Below are 12159 nucleotides of genomic sequence, written 5' to 3'. Positions count from 1 at the left end.
GGGCCTGGGTAACCGCAGCACCGGGCGCCAGAGCTCAGGGCAGGGTGGGCGTGCCCACTCCGAGCAGGAAACAACCCTTCAAACCGCGCACCGCGCAGCTTCTCTGCCACGCTTGGAATGCGCGGTTTACTACGAGACTAGGCTCGGAATTCCACCCACGCCCCTTCCTCGAGCCTCCCTAAAAGAAATGGTTGCACCAATCAGGGAGCCCGGTGATAGTGCTCGACCATTCAAGACCCCCTGGGGCAAGGAGGCCGGCGGGAGGAGGCAACAAATCCCGGCTCCTCTCGGGGTGTGCCGTACCAGGAGGACGCCCGCTCACCTTCAGTCTCCTCCGCCTTCTCCTAAGATCCGAGATTCCCCAGAAAGGAAGATTCGTTTACCTTCACCTGTGGCATCAGACTGAGAAATTTCCACCCACTCCCTCTTCTGACCCCGGTGTCCAAAACGCTCACCCCTAACGTTTTAGCCAATAAAATAATCTCGCCGGAGAAAGAAATCTCCTACAAGACTGTGTGTCTTAAATTAAAGCTGAGTCCGTCCAGCTGCAAGGACATCCCTCCCTTTCTCCTTTATGTAGGGGGAAGGGAGGAATGAAGGCTCTTGCTCGTCCTTAATTTAAAAATGCTTAATTAAATATTAGTAATTAATTAAATGGATGTTTATTAATCACCTGCTTTGTGCCAGGCGCTGTTCTCATGGAGCTTACACTGTCCAGCAACTTATATTATCCCTGCACTCATGCACATTCCAGTTGGGCGTGAAGAGTAACAGAGTTGGGGACTTCACGGCTTTGATTTAGTTTCCAATTATCTCTCATTCCAACCCAGACTCTTGGGCTCAGCGGAGATGGTAAGGAACCGAGGGCCTGGAATTCCACAGTTTCAGCACAGCGAGTTCGGACATAAGGAACCGAGGGCCCGGAATCCCACAGTTTCAGCACAGCGAGTTCGGACGTAGGGCACGGCTCTTTCAGCACCACGGACAGAGCCCACGGTTTGGTCGCTTAAGCCTCCGGTTAGCCCGCTTAGGTCTCCAGCATTTAGGAAACCCGCCCCGCTCTCCCCATCCGCCTCCCCGCAGTAACTGCTGGGTTTTGTTTCCCTTGTTGGGGCGCGGTGGTGGTGGAGTATGTCGCCCCATTCTTGCCTCTCCGGTGAGAATTTGCAAGGAGGGTCGTCGTGGTTGTCTTTTGGCTCTTCAGAATATTTGGGGATCTCTATTTTTGTCTGTATTTTTCCACTCTTCTTTTTATCTTTTATGACTCCCGGGGGAAGATGCTTTGGATAATGGGGGTGGAAAAAAGATATTCTCTCTAGGTACTCTTGCGGGTGGTGAGGGGTGGCCCGGAAGGGAGTGATATCCGCCCAGCTGTTTCGTTTGCATTTGATCTAAGGTTTAGCGCTTTGAAGAAATGGGACCAAGACGCCCAGAGGCAGAAGAAGGAGGGGGCGAGGGCAACCCCTCTGGTCTCTCTCTGCCGGGCGTGGAGATTTTGCCAGCCTGCAGCCCAGGCTACTCGATTATGTCTTCCGAGGACAACCTTCCTTTAGGTCAAGGATGGCTGGGGTTTGGGAATACGACCCTCCGCCCACAATGCCCTTTCCCCGGGAGGTTTAAAGATATTCCAAGTGGATTTGGATTTGGAGCCGAGCCTTTCGTCAAAGGAAAAAAAGCGAATGGGTGGAGTAAGGTGTGGAAGGGGCACCCAAATGGGCTGCGGGGGATGTTTTATGCGTAAAATATGGTCTGCGTCAAGGTGAGTAAATATGAAACGTCAATCTCTCTCTCTTTTTTTTTTTACGCATTTAGCATTTTTAGCCTCCAGGAAAGGTAATTTAGAGCCACAGTGTTGGTTCATTTCAGCCTGCTCGTTAAGGTCTATTTTAAGCATCTAATTTACGACCAAAAAAGGGGGAAAAAATGGCAGTGCTCACCTTTTAAACGTCTGTCTCCCGAGACGAGGGCTGTGGGCAGCGTTAACCGTACACTCGGCTTTTCGTTAAGTGGGAGCGAAGGTCTATTCGGTGTGTTTGTGGACTTTAAAGATAGTTCCCCAAATCATTCTGGACTTTCTTTGGGAACCATAGCTAAATCAACACCCCTACCCGCAACAGACCACGTCACACTCACTCCTGGAAGACGGGAAAGGGTTAAAAGTGTGGCGAGAGGGAGAATTCCAGCCAGAACGCCGCCAGGGAGGACTCCGGAAATTACCACCTTTTCTTCTAAAGAACAGCGCTGAGTTCCTCAGATAATCGTCACATGGCCCCTTCCCCCTTGCTACTCAGAAGATGAAAATATTCTAATATTAAAGAAATTAATCAAAGAGGACAGAGTAATTTGTATTGGGGCACCTCTTAAGACGCCCAGTTCTCGCTATTTCCAACACGACGACGGGAGGGACCGCCAGGTGGCGATAGATTACAATTTCTGAGGGAACAACGGGTTCCACAAGGGAGCAGTTCTTGAAGGAAAACTGCTGGCAGGCCCTTTCCAGTTCACACTCATACTCTGCCATATTTCACAAAGCAGGGCGTTGTTTTTTTTGTTTTTTTGTTTTTTTAAATGCCGAGAGATGCTGCCGGAAGTGGCTGGAAACACTCAGAATCTCTGTCCCTTGAAAGAGGAGGGGATGCAGAGTATCCAACTCCTTCCCACAGAGCTGCTCTTTAAAGGTAGCCTCAGGACGGGAAATCTGGTATTAGGCCAGGTGTTTCACTGCGAAACTGGACACCAGGGAAGTAACAGGTGTGGACTGCAATTCTGACAGCTTCTAAGGTGTATCTATGTTTTCAGTTCTCTCAACAAAAACTAAGGCAAAATCAGTCCTTTCCCAAAAGAGGGGGATGAAGAAAGATGATTCCCCAAATGTGATGCTTTTTAGTGAAACAGAGTGTGTAATAGCAATACAGTTGAGCCTTGAACAACCTCCGGGGGTTAGGGGAGCCAGCCCTCACCACAGTGGAAATCCACGTATAACTTAGAGTCGGCCCTCCATGTACAGAGTTCCTCAACATCCACGGTTCCTTTGTATCCTAGATTATGCATCCACACTTTCAACCAACCTGAAATCATGTAGAACTGTAGTATTTACCATGGAAAAAAATCTGCATCTAAGTGGACCCTCACAGTTCATATCTGTGTTGTACAAGGGTCAACTGTATTTTATCTATTTTTTTTCAGTGTAAAAGCTCTTGAACTATTTAGAATAACAGGTATTTAGCCCTTGCTTTCAGATGTAGGTGCCTAGGACTGCTGTGTATGAGAGGTTCTGAAAGGTTCTGACTTAGTTGTGGAGAATCTGATAAATTTCTATTCCTGATCAGATTCCTTCCCTATCTGGCCTAATCCTTGGCCAGTTACTCAGGGGAGAAAACAGAAGCTTAACAGGTGGGATTCATCATTGCTGTTCTAGCTCAGTTTCTTTCTTGTCAAGAACTAACAAGAGCTCACTGGAATTTATTCACACCCAAGGTTCTCACCTGTGTCAGCTGCAAATCAGTGCCTTGGGTTTTCCCAGAGCAATTAGTTTCCTGGAGCTGGTTCTTTCTTACTTTCAGGTGCAAGGCTGAGGTCTTGTTTTCTCTGCCTTTGGATGAGTCACGGATCCTTTAGAACTGCAACAACTTGAAATCTCAGGAAGTCCCTAAATATGCAGATTAAATGATAGTCAATATCTTTTCACTGGGGCTATAGTCACATTGTCTCAACTACATAGCTAGGGATAAACCACAGACATGCGTTGAAGCAGGGGAAGACTTGAACTCGTAAAACTTTTGTTTTCTTCCCTGAATCAGAACCGTATACTCTCCCCCGCCTCTCACCCCACCCCCCACCCCCCCACCTCCGCCACACACACACACCAACCTTGATATTGGACTTGGTCATGTGATTTGCTAATCCATGAGTTTTGAGGTAATGTGTGATGCATCATTTCTGTGGCAGTAGCTGACGAATACAGCCTCTCACACCAAGGCTGCCAGGGAGAACCAAGGTGGAACTCAGAGAAAGGTCTTGGCATTGGCTGCCCAGGATTGCTTACCGTGGGTTGGCCCAGTCTGGCCTAATAGCAGTGGTGGAGGGGGTGGGGCACGTTAGCGAACTCTGACCTCTCTGTCTCTCTCTCTCCCTCTCTGTGTCTGTCGTCTCTCGCTTTAGAATCATGACTACAAAAAATAGTTATATTATAGAGGTGAAAAATAAATCTCCTGGAAATTATGTGGTGTGTTTATTGTCTGAGTTCTCATTTAAGCATCACCTGAGATCATCTGCTTTGCAGACAAAGAAACTGAAGTCCAGAGAAGTTTCAGGAGTTCCCAGAGCACACACTTAGTGAGAATTAGGCTGGAAACTCTTCTCCCTTCATTCTCAGTGCCCTGTGCACTGCTCAGTGAGGCCTCCCAGCTCTGCCACGTAAATAATCATTTGGCCTTGGAAAATCACTTAATCTCTCTGGACTCCCATAATGGCAGGGTTAGGGTACCAGATGAGACCAGATAAGGCTTCATCATCTGAAATAATTAATTAGTAGTGTTTCATGACTCTTCTCACAGGGCAATGTTCTCCTGTTGTGAGTGCTATGGACTCAAGGACCTCTTGAGGTCTTCAAGGCAGCTTGTTACAGGAGGAAAATCAATAACTTTAGTCAGACTTGAGTTCAAATCTCAATTCTACTTATCAGCTATTATTTAAATGCTCTCAGTCTAAATTTTCTCATCAATAAAATGGGAGCTAACATTAGCTTTGTGGGCTGTCTTATTTGATGTCCATAAAACCCATGTTCACAAGTTCAGTGGTGCCTGGTTTATGGATTTCAATGTATGTCAACTCCTGCTCCTGTTCTTTCCCCTTAGTTCAACAGTGATTTTGATCCATTTAAATGTTTTCTCCTTGGATGTATAAGCTAAGCCTAATATGTGTTCTTTTTTGTTGCCCATTTCAGTAGAGCTTCATCATCCCTTGACACGGACTTGAAGGCTTTCTCTTCAGCGACTTTAGAGGCTTTTTAATCTACAGAGAGTTTTGATTCCTAGAGGAGAAAATTTTCTGATGGAACATTCAGACTCAGCTGAGAAGGGGTGAAAAGGAGCCAGTTTTGTGCCAATGTCTTCACTCTGCCCCAATGACAGTGACCTTCTTGTTGTTTCTTAAACATTCTTGGCATGTTCCCATCTCAGGGACTTGGCAATAAATATTCCTCTGCTTGGAAAGCTCTTCCCTCACGTATCCATAGGATTTGTTCCTTCTCATTCTGGTTTTTGCTCAAATGTTCAAATGTTATTTTCTCAATGACCTTCCTTTATCCCTCTATTTAAAATTGCAAATCTCCCCCAGTCATAGAACTCCCTTATTCCACCCTGTTTTTTTCTCTAACACTTTCTTTTTTACCACTTGACATATTGTATATTTTACGTATTTATTGCTTCTTTCTTCTCACTAAAATGTAAGCAGGGCGGGGATTTCTTTTTTAACCAATGTATCCCCAGCACAGAATGGTTCCTGGAACACTATAACCACCCACTGCATATTTGGCTGGTTTTTATTTTGTGCATCTGAATAGACAATATATTCCTAAGATCTTCAGGTGGCCATCTGGAAGGCACCTAGTGCCTGCAGAATGAGTATGGGCAGCCAACACATAATCAATTCTATAAAAAACAAGGTCTTGGGCTTCCCTGGTGGCGCAGTGGTTGAGAGTCCGCCTGCCGATGCAGGGGAGGCGGGTTCGTGCCCCGGTCCGGGAGGATCCCACATGCCGCGGAGCGGCTGGGCCCGTGAGCCATGGCCGCTGAGCCTGCGCGTCCGGAGCCTGTGCTCCGCTACGGGAGAGGCCGCAGCCGTGAGAGGCCCGCGTACCGCAAAAAAAAAAAAAAAAAAAAGGTCTTTTGGAGGCTATAGGTGATGATTTGCAATTGTTTCTACTTAATTTATCCAACTGGGCATAAGAGTAAGAAAGTTTGTGAGTGTACTAACTGGTTAAGGTTCTATGAAGATCAGCATTTCTGTCTCAGACATTTCTTTTCTGAACTTAATGACCTATTTACTTATTAGTATTAATCCTCATCAGAAGCTTCCAGCACACCAAAAAGTGTACTAAGGCCTGCTAAAATGCCTCACGTACAATAGGCAATTCGTGAATATTGTTTTATTTCCTCCCTTCCTTGTGTAAACTTTTCTGTTCCTAAGGTCAGTTTTACCTTAACTTTTTTTTTAGTCTTTTTTTAAATTGAAGTATAGTTGATTTATAATGTTGTGCCAGTCTCTGCTGTACAGCAAAGTGACCCCGTTATACACATGTATACATTCTTTTTTAAATATTCTTTTCCATTATGGTTTATCCCAGGAAATTAGATATAGTTCGCTGTGCTATACAGTAGCACCTTGTTGTTTATCCTTTCTTTTAAAGTTTATTTCTTTTTTTAAAAAAGTACATTTCTTCCTTTAAATTAATATATGATTGTTAAAGAAAGTCTATGACTTTATAATGAACAAAAATGAAATAACCTCATCACCCATACACAACCATAGTTAACATTTTCATTAATTTTTCCCCCAGGTTTCATCCCGCCCCATTAGAGGCTTAATTTAAAAGTTTTTAGTATTGAACAGTTATTTGTACATACATGTTCACAGCAACATTATTCTCAATAGCCAAAAGGTGGAAGCAATCTAATTGTCCATCAATGGATGAATGGATACACAAAGTGAGATATATATACACAATGGAATATTATTTAGCCATTAAGAAGGGATGAGGTATTGGAAGATGCTAGGGCATAGATGAACCTTGAAGACATTATGCTGAGTAAAATAATCCAGTCACAAAAGGATAAATACTGGAGGATTCCACTTACTTGTGGTACCTAGAGTAGTCAGATTCATAGACAGAAAGTAGAACAGTGGTTGCCAAGGACTGAAGGTAGAGGGAAATGGGGAGTTATTGTTTAATGGGTATGAAGTTTTGGTTTGAGAAAATGGAAAAAGTTCTTGAGGTGGATGGTGGTGATGATTTCACAATATGAATGTGCTAAGTGTTACTGAACTGTGTGCTTAAAAGTGGTTAAATGGTAAATTGTATATTTTAGCACAATAAAAAGCTTTTCATTATAAAAGTGACATATGCCCATGATAAAAAAATTAAAATGCATACACTGAAAAGTAAAGCTTTTCTTACCTACCTCCCCTCCTCACTTGCACAACCCAGAGATAACCATTCTAGCCAGTTTCATATTTCTACTTTTGACATACCTGCACCTGTAACTGGCACAAGGATCCGCCAATTCCTCTTCCTTGGCTTTGAGTGGCCATGACCCTTGGGGACCTGACGGTACCCTAAAGAGTCCAGTTAGGCTTACAGTCTTAGAGGATGTTATTGGTGTCATTATGCTTGCTATGCTGTGGAAGATACATACAGTAGGATGCTCTCAGCTGCAAAGTAATAGAAAATCAAAAACAAACTGGCTTAAACAGTAAGAAAATTTATTGTCTTATGTAGGATATTCAGAGGTAGGGCAGGCACTAAACCAGAGATGACTGTCAATAAAAATGTCCTCAAGGACCAGCTTCTTCTTTTCTCTCCTCCGCTGTCCTTAGCATTGGCTTCAGCATAAAGCTTCCCATGGTTCTAAGATGCTGCAAGTACACATGAGGGCTCTATGCTTTCTTGTCTCATGTTTTATTAGCTGAGACTGGCTGAGTTCTGTCCATGTCTAGTAATAAATAGTAGTAAAGGGATATTGGTCTAAGGGTACAAAGTTTCAATTATGTAAGATGAATAAGTTCTGGAGATCTAAGGTACAGCATGGTAACGATAGTTAACATACTTATTATACACAGGCCTACCTCATTTTTATTGCATTTCACAGATACTGCATTTTTTTACAAATTGGAGGTTTGTGGCAACCCTGTGTCAAGCAAATCTATTGGGGCCATTTTTCCAATAGCATCTGCTCACTTTGTGTCTCTGTGTCACATTTTGATAATTTTTGCAATACTTCAAACCCCACCAGCAAAAAGATTATGACTTGCCGAAGGCTCAGATGATGGTTAGCATTTTTTAGCAATAAAGTATTTTAAATTAAGGTATGCATATTATTTTTTTAGACATAATGTTATTGCACATTTAATAGATTACAATATAGTGTAAACATAACTTTCATATGCACTGGGAAACCAAAAACTTCATGTGCCTCACTTTAATGTGATACTAGCTTTATTGTGGTGGTCTGGAACTGAACCCGAAATATCTCTGAGGTATGCCTGTACTTGAAATTTGCTAAGAGGATAGATCTTAAATTAAATCTTCTCAACACACACACACACACACACACAGAGGTCACTATGTAGAGGTGATGGATATGTTAATTCACTTGATTGTGGTGGTCATTTCACAATGTATATGTGTATCAAGTTGTTCACCTTAAATATATATAAAAATATAATTTTTATGTCAATGATATTTCAAAGCTGTTACAAACAAACAAACAAACTAGTAGCAAGTGGGATGGGAGTACTGTGATTAGCTTAGACTTATCACCTAGGTTGAAAAGGCTGGAGGGGGAATCAACCAGTGTCTGCTATAGGCTGTCTCCTGGTTCAAAAGGGTGCATTATGAACAAGGCTATTCAAGCCCATCTCATCTCCCAGTGCTTTACTTAACAAGCCTCTCCAACTTCTGCACACACAGAGCCCCACCCCGCATTATAACATATCCCATGTCAGCTGGGTAGTTTATTAGGAAAGCCAATCAGAGAGACCTTTGTCCTCCTTCGTGTGGCCTTGGAGGCTACATCTTGCTTGCCTCTTGTGAATTCTCAATACCTCACCATATAGGACGCTTGCCCAGAACTCCAAAACATTTCCAGTGGATCCAGGCTTTCCTTCACATCTGGCACCATGAGCTTTGGTCAAGTGTTCCCCAACCCCCTCTCCTGCTTGTCCAACGTCAATATTCCAGGCAAAATACCAAACTTACATATACCTTACATGTAATTAACCAAGGGTATAGTTAAAGGGAAAAAGCACACTTCAATTAAAGGGAATGTAGGTTATCACCTTGCTTAATATACAGTTGACCCTTGAACCTCATGGGGGTTAGCGGTGCTGATCCTCCACGCAGTTGAAAATCTGAGTATAGCTTATAGTTGGCCCTCAGTAACCACCGTTTGGCATCTGTGAATTCAACCAACTGCAGACTGTATGGTACTGTAGTATTTACTACTGAGAAAAGTTCACATATAGTGGACCCACACAGTTCATATCCGCGTTGTTCAAGAGTCAACTATATAAAGAAATGAAGGGTAACTGAAGGCTATATGAGGAGCACAAAAGAGAGGCAATTCTGATTCCACGTCTGGACTGCTGGAGCGCGGACCAGATGGAACCAAGTGCCACTCACTACGGTTATGTTACATACATTCTCTAAGGTATTAGATGGTCTTTCCTTAATAAATCATTCCCCTTTCTTCAATCTGCTCCTCTCTACTGGAATCTTAGGGAGGAAAGTACAGTGAAGGGTAGGGCATTAGAGTAGAATCATCTGGATTTGGAATACCTTATGCTCTTCCTTTCTAACCCGGGCCCTGCGAATGGCTCTGAAAGAAGCATGGTGAGAAGGACAAGGGCCGTTCTGCCAACAATAAGGTAGCGACCAGAGAATACACCATCTCCATTCACAAGCACATCCATGGAGTGGGGTTTGAGAAGCACACCCCTCGGGCACTCACAGAGATTCAGAAATTTGCCACGAAGGGGATGGGAATTCCAGATATGCTCATTGACGCCAGGCTCAGCAAAGCCATCTGGGTTCAAGAAATAAGGAATGTCCCATGCTGTATCCATGTGTGACTGTCCAGAAAATGTAATGAGGATGAAGATTCACCAAACAAGCTCCATACATTGGTCACCTATGTATCTGTCCCCACTTCCAAAAATCTACATTCAGTCAGTGTGGATGAGAACTGACCACTGATTGACAAAGTTATAAAACCATCAAAAACAAATGACCTGGATTTGAATCTGCCAATTCCCAGGTGTATGATCTTTAGAAAGTTACTCTCAATCTTTCCTAGGTCTCAAATTCTTCACGCGTAAATAGGGATAATAACATCTACCCCCATGCAGGTGTTATGAAGACTAAAAATATGAACACGTGGAATTAACATATAACCTTACCATACAGAATTAACATATGGTACAGTGCCTAACACATAATAGGCTATTAGCACATATGATTATCATCCTTCCTACTAAACATGCTCATCTTAAATATTAAAAAAATAATACTCCTTTTGCCTTATGTCCTCCACAACACTTAATCTTTTTTCTTACCTTCAATGTCAAACTCCTTATTTTTGTTTTCCTCACTCCAATTCACTCAAACTCACTGAAATATGGCTCTCCTTCCTCTCCCAGTCAACTGACACTGCTCTCCCTAATGTCGCCAACCACCTCTTTGTTGCCATCCAATCACACTTTTTAGTTCTTACCTTACTTGTCCTCTCTATAACTTCTGGCCAAGTAGATCTTCCCAGATCTTGAAACTCTTTTCTGGATTTCTGTACTCAGATGTCAGTTAGGATGCTTTCGGCAGCAGGTAAAAGAAACCTCAATCCAAACTGGTTTAAACAATAAGAAAGTTTATCTCACTTAACAGTAAGCTCAAGTAGAGGGCTGGCTCCAGAGCAATGGATACCATGATTGAACATCACCAGGAATCTAGGTTCTTTTTGCTTTACTGTCCACAACATCCTAAGATTAGTTCCTCTCATGATCACAGAATGGCTGCTAACAGTAAGTAGCACAGCATGCTTCCTGGTTCTCAACCAGAGGAATGGAGGAACCTCTCCTCCCAATCATGAAATAAAGTCCTTGATCTGACTGGGCCAGTGGAGGTCACATGTCCACTTTTGGAACAGTAATGTCACCAGAGAAATGCCAGGCACTGATTGGCTGAGGGTATGTTTTCTGAGTCTCACGGCTAGGTGTGTGGGGAGTGAATATCTGAACAGAATCAGGGTTCACTTAGCAAAGAAGTAGGGAGGGATGATGCTAAGCAGGTGACCAATGGTATCTACTATATTCGCTTTCCTGATTTTCCTCTTGGCTATTCTTCTCAGTTTCTCTTTTGTGCATTTTTCTTCCCTGGACTACCACTTAAATGTTGTTTATCATTTAAGATAATTCTACTTTCAGTCCTCTTCTATTCAGACTACACTTTCTCTGTGGGCTACCAATGCCTTATCTTTGATTACTATCTTTAATTAAAGAGATATCTCTGTTATGTGTTATCTCACGGAGTCTAAGTTCCTAATGACTCCTAAATAAGGTGTATATCATCAGCCAAAGTGTCTCTTCCAAGCTCCATACCATAAATTCCAAAAAAACTCACACACAATACTTCCTATGGCCAGCAGAATAATCCCCCCACCTCCCAAAGATGTCTATGTCCTAATCCCCAGCACCCATAAATATGTTAGGTTACATGGCAAGGGACAATTAGGGCTACAGATGTAATTAGGTTGCTAATCAGCTGACATTAAGATACGGAAGATTACCCTGGACTCTCCAGATGGACTCAAAGTAATTACAAGCCTTTAAGGTAGAAGAGGGAGGAAGGGTGTTAAGAATTTAGCTAAACTATTTCATAATATTGCTGCCTTCGCATTCATTTTGTGTGGCTAAGTGGCCTACAGGGGCCTTGAACTGACACTAGCCTCTCCCTCAAGTGCATGCCCAGATAATAGCCCATGTACTAGACGACAGCCTGCAGATTCACAAGTGTAAATCCCAGACATGACTTTCCCAGTGCCCCTAGTGATAAATAGTCTCTCCCGCTTCCCAGCTCCTTCCCCTGTGCATCCCCCTTAGATAAGACCTCCACAGAGATTATCAAAACTCTGCTCTTTTTAGTTTGAATCCACCAATCTGGACTTAGCCTAGGAACCCCCAAAGCACTCAGTTGTAGACCCTAAGTAAGACATGCACCCAGAGTCCTGCTGCTCACTGTCTCCTGCATCTTGACACCCTCCACCCCGTGGCCCCTCTGAGGTGTACCATGTACCTTCTCTAGGACCCGTGAGTAATAAATTTCTCTATTTCACTTTCCCTTGTGGTCTACTTAACAAATGCTAATTTCACAAAAATCACAACAGGGGA

The 12159-nt window shown here is 43.2% G+C and overlaps 1 protein-coding gene and 1 pseudogene across 1 annotated transcript in view; one reads left to right on the top strand and one right to left on the bottom strand.

Moving 5' to 3' along the window:
* Nucleotides 1-2125, bottom strand: part of GAD1 (glutamate decarboxylase 1) — a 44784-nt gene extending 42659 nt beyond the window's left edge. The window contains exon 1 of the mRNA XM_067026272.1: nt 1938-2125. The gene's annotated coding sequence lies outside the window, so the exon portion shown is untranslated. The remainder of the gene's footprint in view (nt 1-1937) is intronic.
* Nucleotides 2126-7309: 5184 nt separating this feature from the next.
* LOC131750395 (large ribosomal subunit protein eL31-like) lies at nt 7310-9966 on the top strand (annotated as a pseudogene).
* The last annotated feature ends 2193 nt before the right edge of the window (nt 9967-12159 follow it).

Source organism: Kogia breviceps, chromosome 2 (assembly GCF_026419965.1).
Source record: "Kogia breviceps isolate mKogBre1 chromosome 2, mKogBre1 haplotype 1, whole genome shotgun sequence".
NCBI lineage: Eukaryota > Metazoa > Chordata > Mammalia > Artiodactyla > Physeteridae > Kogia > Kogia breviceps.
Note: the sequence above shows the minus strand (reverse complement) of the source record. Positions and strands in the feature narration are given on the sequence as shown.